Source organism: Oncorhynchus clarkii, chromosome 12, assembly GCF_045791955.1.
Source record: "Oncorhynchus clarkii lewisi isolate Uvic-CL-2024 chromosome 12, UVic_Ocla_1.0, whole genome shotgun sequence".
Lineage (NCBI taxonomy): Eukaryota > Metazoa > Chordata > Actinopteri > Salmoniformes > Salmonidae > Oncorhynchus > Oncorhynchus clarkii.
Window position 1 is genome coordinate 61,145,100 of NC_092158.1, and position 18,544 is coordinate 61,163,643.

An 18,544-nucleotide genomic window follows, 5' to 3' on the forward strand; every position below is an offset into this window, starting at 1 on the left:
TCGAACATCAGCTTCGCAGTTGGCATGCCTACTACATGCGATTTCTACAAGAATACTCCTTCATTACGTCACTGCTTCTTAAGCAGTATGCTCTTTGGAACTGGACTCCGGCCTGTCAGGTAGTGATCGAAGAACTGAAACGCACCCTCATCATGTCCCCGACCCTGGCTCACTTCCACTTGAACTGCCCAACCTATGACCATGGGGACAGTCCTGTCTCAGCTGCATGTTGGTGTGGAAAAGCCCATAGCTTTTGCCTCTCATGCTCTGTCCGACAGAGCAAAAGTAGGCTCTTGCTTGCAACTGGGCTTGTGAGTGGTGGCGTCTCTACCTTTATGGTCGCTCCTTCACCCTCAGAACAGACCATCAAGTCTTGACAGCCCTGATGTCCACCACTGGCAGGGGACACAGGCCCCTCCGTCTGCATAGGTGGTCAGTTCGCCTACAACAGTATGATTTCTAAGTACAGTTCACTCCAAGAAAATCCATTGTTTACTCTCCTCACAGGAGATGGTGTCCCTGCAAGATCTCGAGGACGTGTCGGCGGCAGAACCATAATTTGGCACACTCATTGAGTACATAAAGGAATGGATGGCCTTCCCGTGTCCCACCAGAACTGGAGTCATTCTCACGTGTGAAAAACAAACTGTCATGCTGGGGTGATGCCTGCAGGGCCCACAGGGGAGGTGTGATGGCAATGGCACACAACGGTCATCTCAGCATTGTCAAACTGAAACAGCGGTGTCGTGACACAGTATGGAGGCCTGGCATAGATCGTGACCTTGAACAGCTCATCAGGTCCTGAACATCATGCTTCATCAGTGGGAAGACTGGCCCACCTGCCCCTCCCCTTCTACAGTCCCTGGACTGGCCATCTGGACCTAGGGAGATACTAGAGCTCAAAGTCTGTGGAGAGATACACAATGTACCACACCATCAAATGTTCCTCGTTGTGCTGTATGACCTTCACTCTAAATCACCCGAAGTCAACACAATGGGCACAGCCATAGTCAACTTTCTGAAAAAGCTCTTCGCTCCCTGGGGCCTGCCTGGGGCCATTACCATGGACAACCATGGTTATTTGCAATTTATTCACCTCTTACATCACGGGCAAAGGTGTCACCCACATCCACACTGCTTTCTACCATTTGCAGGCGAACGAGGGGGTGGACATTATATAACAAGATGTGTGTAAGATGGCAACTTTGCAGTATACATACATATATACTTTTTGTGTTATATCTCACATTATTATTGGATATTAGAGCAGGGGTAACTCACCAGCATTTTGATCAGAAGTACGACTATCCTGATTTGGATCCTTTGTTTGGAACCCCCAAGGCGATTGAACTTATCCCAGAAGCTGCTCCAAGACGACACCTGCGGAGAAGAGGTATTCGGGAGTGGACTTTTAGACACAATCGGAGTATATTACTCGCTAATGTTGAGTCCCTGGACAATAAAGTAGATGAGCTCAGGGCGAGGATCTCCTTCCAAAGGCTAATATGAAGATGGTGCTGGCTAAGACTAAAACTGTCGAGTGTAGAGAGTATAAGGATATTGAGATCCACATCGGCACCAATGATATTAGGATGAAACAGTCAGAGGTCACCAAGCGCAACATAGCTTCAGCGTATAAATTAGCTAGAAAGATGTCGGCATCGAGTAATTTTCCCTGGACCCCTACCAGTTAGGAGGAGTGATGAGCTCTACAGCAGAGTCTCACAAGTCAATTGCTGGTTGAAAACTGTTTTCTGCCCCCCCCAAAAAAAATGTGTAGATAATTGGCCTTCTTTCTGGGACTCACCTACAAGCAGGACCAAGCCTGGCACTAGCGCAGTCAGTGTAGTAAGCTCAGCTATACCCATTGAGTCTGTGTCTGTGCCTCGATCTAGGTTGGGCAAAATTAAACATGGCAGTGTTCTCAGTGGATTAAAGACCTCCTCCATTCCTGTCATTATTGAAAGAGATTGTGATATCTCACATCTCAAAATGGGGCTACGTAATGTAAAGGCAGTCATAGTCAATTAACTCATCACTGATCATAACCTTGGTGTGATTGGCCTGACTGAAACATGGCTCAAGCCTGATACATTTGCTGTGTTAGGCCTCTCCTCCTGGTTTCACTAGTGACCATAGCCTGCAAAGGTGGAAGTGTTGCTAACATTTCCGACAGCAAATGTCAATCTACAAAAAAAAGACTGTGTTTTTGACTTTTGACTTCTAGTCATGAAATCTATGCAGCCTACTCAATCACTTTTTATAGCTAATGTTTACAGGCCTCCTGGGCCATATATAGCATTCCTCACTGAGTTCCCTGAATTCCTATCAGACCTTGTAGTTCAAATTTTTGGTGACTTCTTCAATATTCACATGTAAAAGTCCTTAGACCCACTTCAAAAGGCTTTCGGAGCCTCAGTGGGTTTTGTACAACACGTCTTACGCAACAGTCATACCCTGGATCTAGTTTTGTCCCGTAGAATAAATATTCTGGATCTAAATGTTTTTCCTCATAATCCTGGACTATCGGACCACCATCTACAGTGGGGCAGTCAGCCACCAATTGTGCAAGTCCTCCCACTTAAAAAGATGAGAGAGGCCTGTAATTTTCATCATAGGTACACTTCAACTATGACAGACAAAATGAGAAAAAAAATCCAGAAAATCACATTGTAGGATTTTGTATCAATTTATTTGCAAATTATGGTGGAAAATAAGTATTTGGTCACCTACAAACAAGCATGACTTCTGGCTCTCACAGACCTGTAACTTATTCTTTAAGGGGCTCCTCTGTCCTCCACTCGTCCGTTACCTGTATTAATTGCACCTGTTTGAACTTGTTATCAGTATAAAATAACCTGTCCACAACCTCAAACAGTCACACTCCAAACTCCACTATGGCCAAGACCAAAGAGCTGTCAAAGGACACCAGAAACTAAATTGTAGACGTGCACCAGGCTGGGAAGACTGAATCTGCAATAGGTAAGCAGCTTGGTTTGAAGAAATCAACTGTGGGAGCAATTATTAGGAAATGGAAGACATACAAGACCACTGATAATCTCCCTCGATCTGGGGCTCCACGCAAGATCTCACCCCATGGGGTCAAAATTATCACAAGAACGGTGAGCAAAAATCCCATAACCACACGGGGGGACCTAGTGAATGACCTGCAGAGAGCTGGGACCAAAGTAACAAAGCCTACCATCAGTAACACACTTCGCCGCCAGGGACTCAAATCCTGCAGTGCCAGACGTGTCCCCCTGCTTAAGCCAGTACATGTCCAGGCCCGTCTGAAGTTTGCTAGAGAGCATTTGGATGATCCAGAAGAAGATTGGGAGAATGTCATATGGTCAGATGAAACCAAAATATAACTTTTTGGTAAAAACTCAACTTGTTGTGTTTGGAGGACAAAGCATGCTGAGTTGCATCCAAAGAACACCATACCTACTGTGAAGCATGGGGGTGGAAACATCATGCTTTGGGGCTGTTTTTCTGCAAAGGGACCAGGACGACTGATCCGTGCAAAGGAAAGAATGAATGGGGCCATGTATCGTGAGATTTTGAGTGAAAACCTCCTTCCATCAGCAAGGGCATTGAAGATGAAACGTGGCTGGGTCTTTCAGCATGACAATGATCCCAAACACCGCCCGGGCAACGAAGGAGTGGCTTCGTAAGAAGCATTTCAAGGTCCTGGAGTGGCCTAGCCAGTCTCCAGATCTCAACCCCATAGAAAATCTTTGGAGGGAGTTGAAAGTCCGTGTTGCCCAGCAACAGCCCCAACACATCACTGCTCTAGAGGAGATCTGCATGGAGGAATGGGCCAAAATACCAGCAACAGTGTGTGAAAACCTTGTGAAGACTTACAGAAAACGTTTGACCTCTGTCATTGCCAACAAAGGGTATATAACAAAGTATTGAGATAAACTTTTGTTATTGACCAAATACTTATTTTCCACCATAATTTGCAAATAAATTCATTAAAATCCTACAATGTGATTTTCTGGATTTTTTTCTTCATTTTGTCTGTCATAGTTGAAGTGTACCTATGATGAAAATTACAGGCCTCTCTCATCTTTTTAAGTGGGAGAACTTGCACAATTGGTGGCTGACTAAATACTTTTTTGCCCCACTGTATACACGGACACGGTGACTAAGTTCATCAGGAAATGTACAGTTTAGGGGATGTTGTTCCCGCTTTGACTATTAAAATCTACCCAAACCAGAAACCGTGGATGGATGGCAGCTTTCTCGCAAACTGAAAGTGCGAGCCACCGCATTTAACCATGGCAAGGTAAAAACCTAGTCTCTGTCCAGTGTTTACAGACATATTCAATCTCTCCCTATCCCAGTCTACTGTCCCCACTTGCTTCAAGATGTCCACCATTGTTCCTGTACCCAAGAAAGCAACGATAACTGAACTAAATGACTATCGCCCCTTAGCACTCACTTCTGTAATCATGAAGTGCTTTGAGAGGCTTGAAGATCATTTATTAACCTCCACTTTACCCGACACTCTAGACCCACTCCAATTTGAATACCGCCACAATAGATCCATGGATTACGCAGTCGCCATCTCACTGAACGCTGCCCTATCCCATCTGGACAAGAGTGTAACCAACAAGATTCCATAGTTTCTTGATGTCTTAGGTTGTAGGCTTCGCCCTGGTCACTCCCTAGACACACCCATTGTCACTTCCTTTTTTGAGTGGCTAAAGGAAGTGGATGAGTTAAGTTCCGGGGAGGCATTTTGACTGCATGTTGGTGGGAGAAAATGCGGGGTTGGCTAGGAAACTTTTGTTTGTTTTAACACCTAGTTTCTACTATGATATACTTATGAGTAGGGTTGCAAAGGGTTGGAAACTTTAAGGTAAATTTAAAGGAATTTTTCCTGAAGTTTTCCATGGGGGTTTCCCCTGGAATTTTGGCAATTTTGATTAAATTCATTTAAAAAAAAGTTAGCTTGACAGTAAACCTTTTTTTGTGGGATACACATAAGGCAATTCTAGGTCTGTGGCATATTTTGGTTAAAGTTAGGGGGCATCATTTTAAATTATGATAAATAGTGTGCCCAATTTCAACTTCCTGCTACTCATGCCAAGAATATAAGATATGCATATTGTTCATAGATTTGGATAGAAAACACTCTGAAGTTTCTGAAACTGTTTGAATCATGTCTGTGAGTATAACAGAACTTATGTGGCAGGCAAAACCCCGAGGACTAACTGTTCAGAATTTTGTTTTTCCCATCTCTGTTCCCTATATTGTCTTTGCCATTGGATATTTAATAGGAACCTATTCTCAGTTCCTACCGCTTCCACACAATGTCGCCAGTCTTTGAAATATGGTTGAGGTTATTCCTTTGTCTCATGAGGAAGTAGGCCAACTCGGAACAGGGGACACTTTTGTGAGTTGCGCAAGACGTGAAGAGCAGAGCTGGTTTCTTTTCGTTCATGTATTGAAAACAGATTGCCCCGTCTACAATTTGATCGATTGTTAACGTTTAAAGATACCTAACGTTGTATTACAAAAGTAGTTTGAAATATTTTGACAAAGTTTATAGGCAACTTTTGAAATATTTTTTAGTGACGTTGTGTTTTTCTAAGATGTTTTTTTCTGGATCAAACGCGCTTTATAAATGGACATTTTTGATATATATGGACGGAATTAATCGTGCAAAAGGATAAATTCTGATGTTTATGGGACATAAACAAAAGAAGCTTGTCAAAGGTAATGTATATTTTATTTCAGCGTTTTGTGTAGCGCCTGCTACGCTAGCTCCTTTGTTTACTGCTGGTGCAGATGGATGCATGCTATCAGATAATAGCTTCTTATGCTTTTGCCGAAAAGCATTTCTAAAATCTGACATGTTGGCTGGATTCACAACGAGTGTAGCTTTAATTGAGTATCTTACATGTGTGATTTAATGAAAGTTTTAATTTTATAGTATTTTATTTGAATATGGCGCTCTGCATTTCCCCTGGCAATTGGCCAGATGAGATACCTTCTTTTTGTTTGCGCGTTTAGCCCAGTAATCCAAATTCATGACGCGCGTTCACTAGGTGCATAGTCTAAATGTTCCATTTACAGTCCGTAGAAACATGTCAAGCGAAGTATAGAGTCAATCTATAGGATGCTTTTAACATAAATCTTCAATCATGTTCCAACCGGAGAATTCCTTTATCTTCAGAAATGCAATGGAACTCAAGCTAACTCTCACGTGAACACGCGTGGCCAGCTCATGGCTCTCTGACAGACCACTAACTCAAAGAGCCCTCATTCCCCCCTCCTTCACAGTAGAAGCATCAAACAAGGTTCTAAAGACTGTTGACATCTAATGGAAGCCTTAGGAAGTGCAATATGACCCCATAGACACTGTGTATTCGATAGGCCAAGAGTTGAAAAACTACAAATCTCAGATTTCCCACTTCCTGGTGGATTTTTCTCAGGTTTTCGCCTACCATATGAGTTCTGTTATACTCACAGACATCATTCAAACCGTTTTAGAAACTTCAGAGTGTTTTCTATCCAAATCTACTAATTATATGCATATATTAGCAACTGGGACTGAGTAGCAGGCAGTTTACTCTGGGGACGCCTTTCATCCAAACGTGAAAATGCTGCCCCCTATCCCAAACAGGTTAAATGAAGATGATCGTTTGGTTCTAATTTTTACGACAAGACAGGCCCAAAGAGGAATTGAAACCAGGCTCTGACTTTTGTGTTAGCGAATGGCCAAGTCAACAAAGCCATGGGGCATGCAGAGATGGACTGTTCTCTCCATGTACAACAATGGACTCTTGATGTCTATGTCATGAGGGATGATCACCTGGCCTTTCCAGTTATTGTTGGGCTTGACTTTAGGACAATGACTGGCCTCAGTCTTGACTTCAATAACCCATGTTATGGTCTATCAGTAATCACAGGATGATCTTATTTCCCTTTCTACCAGCAGGGGTCAACATCCGGCAGCCCACATACCATACATATGTATCTGGTCATCCCAACTCCACTGGGTTGCTCAAATAAGGCTCTCTTAGGGGATCCAGAGAAGGAGGCAAATGTCTCCATGTCACACTGTGAGGAATCTGAATCCCTAATACAGCAGCTGGTTGATGGGGCGGAAACCAGCCCACAGGTTCGTGAGCAGCTTGACAACCTGTTGCATGAGTGGCCTACAGTTTGCACATATTCTGTTGGACGCACTACACTAGTCTCTCACCGCATCATAACATACATTAAGGGAACATTTTGACTCTTGCCATATGGTTAGTGAGAAAGTCCACATTGCAAATGTACGGTCCCTTACTAGATGTCCAAAAACGTTTCTAAAATTCGCGGATGGCGTCGGGCAGTGCGGCAGGGCCGGATCTTCCAAGAAGTCATCAAACGAACTCTCTCAGAGGTTTCCGTTTTATAAAATGTTCCAATTTTGGTCATTTTTCCGCTCTCCCAGTAAATCCCACAAGAGGGCGAATGGAATCATATTGCAAATGTTCCTAAACGGAAAAAACTTTGAAGACGAAACTTGGTGAGCATAGGTTTGGCATAATGGGCAGTTGTCCCCGAACAAGATGGCGTCTAGGCCTCAACGGTTGTTGAGTTACAGTGCCTTGCGAAAGTATTCGGCCCCCTTGAACTTTGCGACCTTTCGCCACATTTCAGGCTTCAAACATAAAGATATAAACGTGTATTTTTTTGTGAAGAATCAACAACAAGTGGGACACAATCATGAAGTGGAACGACATTTATTGGATATTTCAAACTTTTTTAACAAATCAAAAACTGAAAAATTGGGCGTGCAAAATTATTCAGCCCCTTTACTTTCAGTGCAGCAAACTCTCTCCAGAAGTTCAGTGAGGATCTCTGAATGATCTAATGTTGACCTAAATGACTAATGATGATAAATACAATCCACCTGTGTGTAATCAAGTCTCCGTATAAATGCACCTGCACTGTGATAGTCTCAGAGGTCCGTTAAAAGCACAGAGAGCATCATGAAGAACAAGGAACACACCAGGCAGGTCCGAGATACTGTTGTGAAGAAGTTTAAAGCCGGATTTGGATACAAAAAGATTTCCCAAGCTTTAAACATCCCAAGGAGCACTGTGCAAGCGATAATATTGAAATGGAAGGAGTATCAGACCACTGCAAATCTACCAAGACCTGGCCGTCCCTCTAAACTTTCAGCTCATACAAGGAGAAGACTGATCAGAGATGCAGCCAAGAGGCCCATGATCACTCTGGATGAACTGCAGAGATCTACAGCTGAGGTGGGAGACTCTGTCCATAGGACAACAATCAGTTGTATTTTGCACAAATCTGGCCTTTATGGAAGAGTGGCAAGAAGAAAGCCATTTCTTAAAGATATCCATAAAAAGTGTCGTTTAAAGTTTGCCACAAGCCACCTGGGAGACACCCCAAACATGTGGAAGAAGGTGCTCTGGTCAGATGAAACCAAAATTGAACTTTTTGGCAACAATGCAAGACGTTATGTTTGGCGTAAAAGCAACACAGCTCATCAAACTGAACACACCATCCCCACTGTCAAACATGGTGGTGGCAGCATCATGGTTTGGGCCTGCTTTTCTTCAGCAGGGACAGGGAAGATGGTTAAAATTGATGGGAAGATGGATACTGCCAAATACAGGACCATTCTGGAAGAAAACCTGATGGAGTCTGCAAAAGACCTGAGACTGGGACGGAGATTTGTCTTCCAACAAGACAATGATCCAAAACATAAAGCAAAATCAACAATGGAATGGTTCAAAAATAAACATATCCAGGTGTTAGAATGGCCAAGTCAAAGTCGAGACCTGAATCCAATCGAGAATCTGTGGAAAGAACTGAAAACTGCTGTTCACAAATGCTCTCCATCCAACCTCACTGAGCTCGAGCTGTTTTGCAAGGAGGAATGGGAAAAAATGTCAGTCTCTCGATGTGCAAAACTGATAGAGACATACCCCAAGCGACTTACAGCTGTAATCGCAGCAAAAGGTGGCGCTACAAAGTATTAACTTAAGGGGGCTGAATAATTTTGCACGCCCAATCTTTCAGTTTTTGAGTTGTTAAAAAAGTTTGAAATATCCAATAAATGTCGTTCCACTTCATGATTGTGTCCCACTTGTTGTTGATTCTTCACAAACAAATACAGTTTTATATCTTTATGTTTGAAGCCTGAAATGTGGCAAAAGGTCGCAAAGTTCAAGGGGGCCGAATACTTTCGCAAGGCACTGTAAGGCCATTGCTCTGGGATTAAAGGTCAAAGATGAAAATAGAGCAATAATTTTTCCGCTTCACGTCAAAGTAAATGAACCTACGGTGTCAATAAAAAAAGAACCAGCCATTTATATATCGTAATTTAAGAGAAATCGTACAATGTCAAATTGGTGTTGTTCAAAAATATGTATATATTTTTTTTAAGTTACAGATCCAGTTGCAGCGTCTTCATACAACTCTTTTTAAAGTGTGCTTCGGAGCTCTGCGAGATTTCTGTGATTTTCTGTGATTTTCTGAAATAACACACACTCACTAAACCCTCCGTAAATAAGTCAGTTCTTAATGTAAAGACTTAAAACTCCAAATTCTATAATGCCTACCCCAAGGAGGATATGTGTTCACTTTCAGCTTCCTGTGTAAACCGGAAGTGCCTTAAAATGGTGTCATAGGTGCTGTTTTGAAGGGTTAAAAAGGTCATATCTTTTCAAAACCTCATATGTGTTATTAGGCAACCCTCATGAACTGTAAATCAGTAATTTCTCCCAACAGATGTCAAAGAACAGCTCTCTCTCTCACACACACACACACACACACACACACACACACACAGCAAGGATGGAGTGACAAAGTGCGGTGCTTAAAGACACACAGAGCCTGCAATGGCATTTCCATATTCTCAAGGCCGTGCCGAGTTCCATGAGATGCCCCGCTTGACCGTAGCTCGCTCTGAGTGCAGCGACCGTGATTAAAGTATGCCCAAAATGAAGCCTGGCCCTAAATGTCAGTTGCTTTTGGGTGACAGTGAGAGAACCGTTAGGGTGAGAAGCACAATTCGACCTCAGGTACGTTCCTGAGGTCCTCCCGATCTGTGCAAGCCTAACCTTGACCGTGTGGCATTAACCCGTAGCAGTAAATCAGGGTGTTTTGATCTCACAGATTACAATGACTTCTCTTCCCATAGGAATACATTGCCTGCTCCCTAAAGTCAACCAGAAGCCTATATGGGTTATGAATGCCTTATGAACTTGTCTTCGATGACAGTCCATCAGGCCACTATGAGGTCTACCTGTGTCGATTCTAAACTTCCTGAAAAAAACGGAAGTGGTTAAAATCACCCTAAAAGTGTTTTTCCATACCCAACCTGATGTTTGATAGAAATTGTGAATTCAACCCTGTGTAAATCAGTCAGTTCTTAACGTATAGACTTAAAACTCAGGATTCTGTAAAAGCATACCCCAATGAGGATTTGTGTTTACTTTTAGCTTCCTGTGCCAACCGGAAGTGCCATAATTGGTGTCACAGGGGCTGTTTCGAAGGGTTAAAAAAGTCAGATCTTTCCAAAACTTCATATGTTCGATTAGGCAACCCTCATGAACTGTAAATCAGTCATGTCTCCCATAAAATTTCCAAGAAAAACTCAATCACACACACACACACACACACACACACAGATTGGACGGGGGGACATAGGGTGGTGCGTAGAGACAGACAGTGCATGCAATTGTTACCTTTGTTTGAACTATTAAAGAGCCGTCAGACCAAGAGTTCTGAACCTTTAGAAACTTGTTCAAGAGTTCAGGTCGATAGTGCGTGGTGAGTTATGTGGCTCTAGAAGGTTCAATGAATTCAATTCATTTTGACCATAATGAAAATGACGACATCGCAAAACTAGGTGCATTGAAACCGGCTCGGCCCATAGAGACAGACCCCAACGTTTCTGTCCGATAGACACAAGGGGCTGTGAATTTTGGGCCTGCTCTGAAATATGTGATAGTTGGCTTCTAAACGAGTTGGTGAGGTACCATAACCAAAATGACATTCTGAAATCAACACCAACGAGCGATGGAGAGGAACCAGAATCACTGCCCGGCCATCCCGAGTTCATCGGGCCAGTCAATTTTGCATATCTGCAGGAGTTTTGAGCATGCCAAATTTGTGATGGTAAATGTCCATTGAAACATTTTGCAAATGCACGTGTATTTGCAATATGATTCAACAGTGAAAAACATTACCGAATGGACATGATGAAATCAACACAACGAGCGATGGAGAGGAACCAGTATCACTGCCCGGCCATCCCGAGTTCATCAGGCCAGTCAATTTAGTATTTCTGCAGTATTTTTGAGCATGACAAATTCGTGATGGTACATGGCAAATGGATATGGCATTTTCAAATATTTCATATTGCATTTGGCCATTTCTTATGGCATTTTGCCCCAAAAAAGTGACTTTTGACTTTGACTTTTGACTTCCTATGAAATCATATTGCAAATGGACAAAACATATGCCTTACACATGATGAACTGACAAAAAAATCGAAAGAATTTCGAAAAACGGTCCAGAAAGCACTTTTTTAAGGGGGTGATAAGTTTTAGAATTTTTTTTCACATTTTTGACTTTTGACTTCCTATGAAATCATATTGCAAATGGACAAAACATATGCCTTATGGACAAGTTTTAAAAAAATGATAATAAAATATGACTAAAGTATGTTGATACAGTTCTTATACATGTGTAATTGACACAAAATTCGAAAGAATTTCGAAAAACGATCCAGAAAGCACTTTAAGGGTGTGATAAGTTTTCAAATTCTTTACTATTTTTGACTTTTGACTTCCTATGAAATCATATTGCAAATGGAGAAAACATATGCCTTATGCACAAGTTTTTTTTAAATGACTAAAGTGTGTTGATACAGGTCTTATACATGTGTAATTGACAAAAAAATCAAAAGAATTTCGAAAAACGGTTCAGAAAGCACTTTTTTAAGGGTGATAAGTTTTAATTTTTTTTGCTATTTTTGACTTTTGACTGTTGACTTCCTTTGAAATCATATTGCAAATGGACAAAACATATGCCTTGTGCACAAGTAAAAAATAAAATAATAATAATGATAATAAAATTGGACAAAAGTATATTCATACAGTTCTTACACATGTGTAATTGACAAAAAAAATCTAAAGAATTTCGAAAAACGGTCCAGAAAGCACTTTTTTAAGGGGGTGATAAGTTTTTGAAAAAAATTTCCGTTTTTCAAAATTTTACTTTTGGGTCTTGTTGACTTGTGTTTGCAATATGAAAAATCATTGTGGAGCGCACTCGCCATCTGTTGGATTTTTAAAGTGTTACACTTGGCATTTGCCATATGGCATTTCCAATCAACTTTGAATGAAACTACGCCGAATTGAGTGGTATTGGACACCTTGTATATGGTTTGTCCAGTGCCAAAGACTTCCCATTCATTTTTGTACATTTCAGGGGGGTGTTCCCTTACAACTGATGAGGTCCCCATAGACGGACACGTCAAGAACATGTTGAGCGACGACAAGGTCAGACAATCGACATCCCCCTGGCCTCACCTATAGTGCTTGGGAAGAAAAAGGAACAAGGGTCTGCGTTGATTACAGAGGCATCAATGCGAAAACCCCTCTTGACGCCTACCCCATGCCTAAAATTCAGGAAATACTGGAGTCCTTACATGGCCAACAGTAATCAGCACTATCGACAAGTGGGCATGGACCCTGCCAGCATTCAGAAGATGGCATTTGTTACTCCAGGTGGCTTATTTGAGTTTCTCCTTCTTTGCTTTGGTTTGAATAATGCTGGAGCATCGTTCATGGAAATAGCGCTTGAAGATGTCAAGGGGAAGTGTTACTTTGTGTTACTTTGATGACATTGTGGTGTATTCCCACACCTGGAAGACCTGAGAGCTGTGTTCAGCAGGTTGCACAAAGCTGGTCTCACAGTGAACCTGAAAAAGTGTAACCTGTTCCAGATGAGCACTTCCTTCTTAGGACATGTAGTGTCCACCAAAGGCGTCGTGACACAGGCCAAAAAGTTGAGGCTGTCCAGTCTATTCCAACACCTTGGTCTGTCAAGGACATGGAGAGGTTTCTATGTACGACAGGATGGTATAATCGCTTTATCCCTCACTACGCAGACTGCTCTGCTCCCCTCAATGCTCTGAAGAAGGATGTGTCTTGGGCTTGGACATCATAATGCCAGAGGGCTTTCGAGGACTTGAAAGAGGCCCTAACCAAAGCGCCAGTGCTCCTCTCCCCTGACTTCTACCTACCCTTCAAAGTACAAACAGATGCCTGTGACATCGAACTGTTTTGACACAAGAGATTGATGGTGGTGAGCGAGTTATCGTCTATGGATCAAGACCACTGAAGAGCTCAGCCCCCTCCTGTACTCCCTGTTCACCCATGACTGCGTGGCCAAAATACACCTCCAACTCAATCATCAAGTTAGCAGACGACATAACAGTGTTCGGCCTGATTAACAACAATGGCAAGACAGCCTACAGGGAGGAGGTGAGGGCCCTGGCCGAGTGGTGCCAGGAAAGTAATCTCTCCCTCAACGTCAACAAAATGAAGGAGCTAATCGTGGACTTCAGGAGATCGCAGAGAGAGCACGTCCTCATCCACATCGACGGGACAGAGTTCCTCTACGTACACATCACTGACAATCTGAAAATGTCCACCCACACAGAAAGTGTGGTGAAGAAGGAGAAACTGCCTCTTCAACTTTAGGAGGCTGAAGAAATTTGGCTTGTCCCCTAAGAGCCTCACAAACCTTCACATATGCACCATTCAGATCATCCTTTCGGGTTGTACCACCACCTGGTACGGAAACTGGTCTGCCAAACACATCACCAGGGGCACACGGCCTGCACTCCAGGACAGCACCTGGTTGCACAGGAAGGCCAAGAAGATCATGAAAGACCTCAGCCACCCCGCTATCATCCAAAAGGCCTGTACAGATGAATCAGAGCTGGGACCGAAAGACTGAAAACAGCGTCTATATCAAGGCTGTTAAATAGCCACCCAGTTACTTAAACCTGCATCTTAGAGGCTGCTGCCCTATGAACATTGACATGGAACACTGGTCACTTTAATAATGGAACACTGGCCACTTTAGTCATGTTTTAATTATATATACAGTAGCAGTCAAAGGTTTTGGACACACCTACTCATTCAAGGGTTTTTCTTTCTTTTACTATTTTCTACATTGTAGAATAATAGTGAAGACATCAAAACTATGAAATAACACACATGGAATCATGTAGTAACCAAAAAAGTGTTAAACAAATCAATATATTTAGTATTTTTGGATTCTTGAAAGTAGCCACATTTTGCCTTGATGACAGCTTTGCACATTATTGGCATTCTCAACCAGCTTCACCTTGAATGCTTTTCCAAAAGTCTTGAAGGAGCTCCCACATATGCTGAGCACTTATTGGCTGCTTTTCCTTCCCTCTGCGGTCCAACTCATCCCATACCATCTCAATTGGGTTGAGGTCGGGTGAATGTGTCAAACCCTGATCTGTTACACCTGTCTTGGTGATTGACTCCACCCACCTCCAGGTGTCTCCTGTTTTTCCCATTAGTCCCCGGTGTATTTATCCCTGTGTTTCCTGTCTCTCTGTGCCAGCTCGTCTTGTTTTGCCAAGTCAATCAGTGTTTCTCCTAGCTCCTATTTTTCCCAGTCTGTTTTTTACTAGCCCTCCTGGTTTTGACCCCTGCCTGTCCTGACGACGAATCCACCTGCCTGACCATTCTGCCTGTTCTGACCTTGAACCTGCCTATCCCCTTGTATTGTTTGGACTCTGACCTGGTTTATGAACTCTCACCTGTCCCCAACCTGCCATTTGCATTACCCCTTTTGTAATAAATATCGGAGCTCAACCATCTGCCTCCTGTGTCTGCATTTGTGTCTCGCCTTGTGCCCTTATAGATTGTGGAGGCCCTGTCATCTGATGCAGCACTCCATCACTCTCCTTCTTGGTCAAATAGCCCTTACACAGCCTGGAGGTGTGTTGGGTCATTGGCCTGTTGAAAAACAAATGCTAGTCCCACTAAGCACAAACCAGATGGGATGGCGTATCACTGCAGAATGTAACCATGCCTGTTAAGTGTGCCTTGAATTCTAAATAAATCACTGACAGTGTCACCAGCAAAGCACACCCCCACCCCACCATCACACCTCTTCCTCCACATGCAGAGATGATCTTTTCACCTATTCTGCGTATCAAAAAGACAGTGCAGTTGGAACCAAACAATTTGACTCATCGGACTAAAGGACAGATTTCCACCAGTCCAATGTCCATTGCTCGTGTATATTGGCCCAAGCAAGTGTCTTCTTATTGGTTGTCCTTTAGTAATGGTTTCTTTGCAGCAATTCGACCATGTAGGCCTGATTCATGCAGTCTCCTCTCAACAGTTGATGTTGAGATGTGTCTGTTACTTGAACTCTGTGAGGCATTTATTTGGGCTGCAATCTGAGTTGCAGCTAACTCTAATGAACTTGTCCTCTGCAGCAGAGGTAACTCAGGGTCTTCCTTTCCTGTGGTGGTCCTCATGAGAGCCAGTTTCATCATAGCGCTTGATGGTTTTTGCGACTGCACTTTAAGTTTTCCGGATTGATTGACCTGCATGTCTTAAAGTAATGATGGACTGTCATTCCTCTTTATTTGAGCTGTTCTTACTATAATATGGACCTGGTCTTTCACCAAATAGGGCTATCTTCTGTATATCACCCATTGTAACGTTCATCGTCTTCCTCTGATGAGGAGTAAGAGAGGTCGGACCAATTTGCAGCGTGGTATGTGTCCATTTTAATAAGACAAACTGAACACTACACAAATACAAAATAACAAAGTGAAACAAACGAAATGGTCCCGTGTGGTAACAAACACTAACACGGAAAATAATCACCCACAACTCAAAAGTGTAACCAGGCTACCTAAGTATGGTTCTCAATCAGGGACAACGATAGACAGCTGCCTCTGATTGAGAACCATACCAGGCCAAACACAGAAATCCCAAAACATAGAAAAAGGAACATAGACAACCCACCCAACTCACGCCCTGACCATACTAAAACAAAGACATAACAAAAGAACTAAGGTCAGAACGTGACACCCATACCTTGTCACAACACAACTGATTGGCTCAAATGCATAAAAGGAAGAGGTTCCACAAATTAACTTTTAAGAAGGCACACCTGTTAATTGAAATGCATTCCAGGTGAGTACTTGAAGCTGGTTGAGAGAATGCCAAGAGTGTGCAAAGCTTTCACCAAGGCAAAGGGTGGGTACTTTGAAGAATCTCAAATATAAAATATATTTTGATTTGTTAGACACTTTTTTGGTTACTACATGATTACATATATGTTAATTCATAGTTTTGATGTCTTCTCTAAAACTCTACAATGAGTTGGTGTGTTAAAACTTTTGACTGGTACTGTATATTTATTTACATATTTATTTACTTATTCTCTGGACTCCGACATTGCTCATCCTAATATTTCTATATTTCTTAATTCCATTATTTTACTTTTAGATTTGTTAGTATTGTTGTGTGTTATTAAATATTACTGCACTGTTAGAGCTAGGAACACAAGAATTTCACTACACCCGCAATAACATCTGCTAAATATGTGTATGTGACCAATAAAATTAGATCTGGATTTATTTAGCTCCTGTGAGTTTGTTGCGTGGGTCTTTTGACTCACCTTATTGTTATCCAGAATATACTAGCTGAGGAACATGAGCATGCTAGAGTGATCACTAATAAACCAGAGTCCTTTATAAAGAACAAAGTCTCATTCGTCCAACACAACACAGAAGTCCTGGGTTCGAGCCTCGTTGTGAGATGAAGTGGTACTCACTAAGCAGGCAGCGTCACGTCCTTCACACTAGCATTGGTAATCCAAAAGTAGTGATGCCCTCTGACTTTACACACTACTATACACTATGGAAATTCTCTATTAAATTTGTGTTATGAATTTTATGAATAATGACTAAATGATGTATACATTTAACGTAGAACTATAACTAACAGAATACTGCCCTGTCACTGTATGATTGTATGAAACTTATTAGAATCATAAAACTAAATCTGATGCGTGTAATTTTAGTCAAGAATTAGAACAAGGACTTTCTGTTCCTTTTTAGTATGTAAGCAGGGTGTAAGTGAGAAACAAATGAAGCTATCGTCAGACAAGCTGGAATACTGTGTTCCTTACAGGACATTCTGTCCCCACCCAGGGAGGGGAGAGACCTTGGGCTTGTAGTAGATTGTTTAACCTGTTGCGTCTACCAAACCCGGATCCGGGATTCTATTTACAGACCTAAGCTCATTACCATAACGCAACGTTAACTATTCATGAAAATCGCAAATGAAATGAAATAAATATGCCATCTCTCAAGCTTAGCCTTTTGTAAACAACACTGTCATCTCAGATTTTCAAAATATGCTTCTCAACCATAGGAAAACAATCATTTGTGTAAAAGTGGCTAGCTAGCGTAGCATTTAGCGTTAGCATTAGCGTTAGCATCCAGCACGCAAGATTTCAACAAAAACATAAAAGCCTTCAAATAAAATAATTTACCTTTGAAGAACTTCGGATGTTTTCAATAAGGAGACTCTCAGTTAGATAGCAGATGCTCAGTTTTTCCAAAAAAGATTCTTTGTGAATTCGAAATAGCTCCGTTTTCTACATCACATTTGGCTACCAAAAAAAAATAAAAAATTCAGTCCTCAAAACGCGAACTTTTTTCCAAATTAACTCCATAATATCGACTGAAAACATGGCAAACGTTGTTTAGAATCAATCCTCAAGGTGTTTTTCACATATCTCTTCAATGATATATCGTTCGTGGAAGCATGGTTTCTCCCCTCAATCAAATGGAAAAGTACAAGCAGCTGGCGTTTGCGCACCGAATTCCACGCAGGACACCAGGCGGACACTTGGAAAATGTAGTCTCTTATGGTCAATCTTCCAATGATATGCCTACAAATACGTCACAATGCTGCTAACACCTTGGGGGAACGACAGAAAGTGTAGGCTCATTCCTTGCGCAATCACAGCCATATAAGGAGACAATGGAAAACAGAGCTTCAGAGATTCTGCTCATTTCCTGCTTGACGCATCATCTTGGTTTCGCCTGTAGAATGAGTTCTGGGGCACTTACAGACAATATCTTTGCAGATTCTGAAACTCCAGAGTGTTTTCTTTCAAAAACTGTCAAGAATATGCATAGTCGAGCATCTTTTCAAGACAAAATATCGCGCTTAAAACGGGAACGTTTTTTATCCAAAAATGAAATAGCGCCCCTAGAGGTCCAACAGGTTAACAGGTGGCAGACAACGTATTAGTAGGAGAAGACTTGTGAACTATGTTGCCATTGTATCTGAGAGGAGGAGGGACATTTATGACGAAATGTGAGGTATATAGACCAATGTACCGGAAATGATAGGGGGAGCTCTTTAAAAACACATTCCTGACAATTGTAGCTGGGCCTCCGTCTGATTCATTCCAA

General features: G+C 42.1%; 1 protein-coding gene and 1 long non-coding RNA gene across 3 annotated transcripts in view; both read right to left on the minus strand.

The window, feature by feature from the left end:
• Positions 1-17,055, minus strand: part of LOC139420926 (uncharacterized) — a 73,124-nt gene extending 56,069 nt beyond the window's left edge. Inside the window, exons 1-2 of the long non-coding RNA XR_011635569.1 lie at positions 16,735-17,055; positions 1,282-1,380 (exon numbers count right to left, since the gene is read on the minus strand). This is a non-coding gene — a long non-coding RNA (uncharacterized lncRNA). The remainder of the gene's footprint in view (positions 1-1,281; positions 1,381-16,734) is intronic.
• Positions 1-18,544, minus strand: part of LOC139420919 (uncharacterized) — a 439,502-nt gene that overhangs the window by 11,260 nt on the left and 409,698 nt on the right. The window lies entirely within an intron of this gene.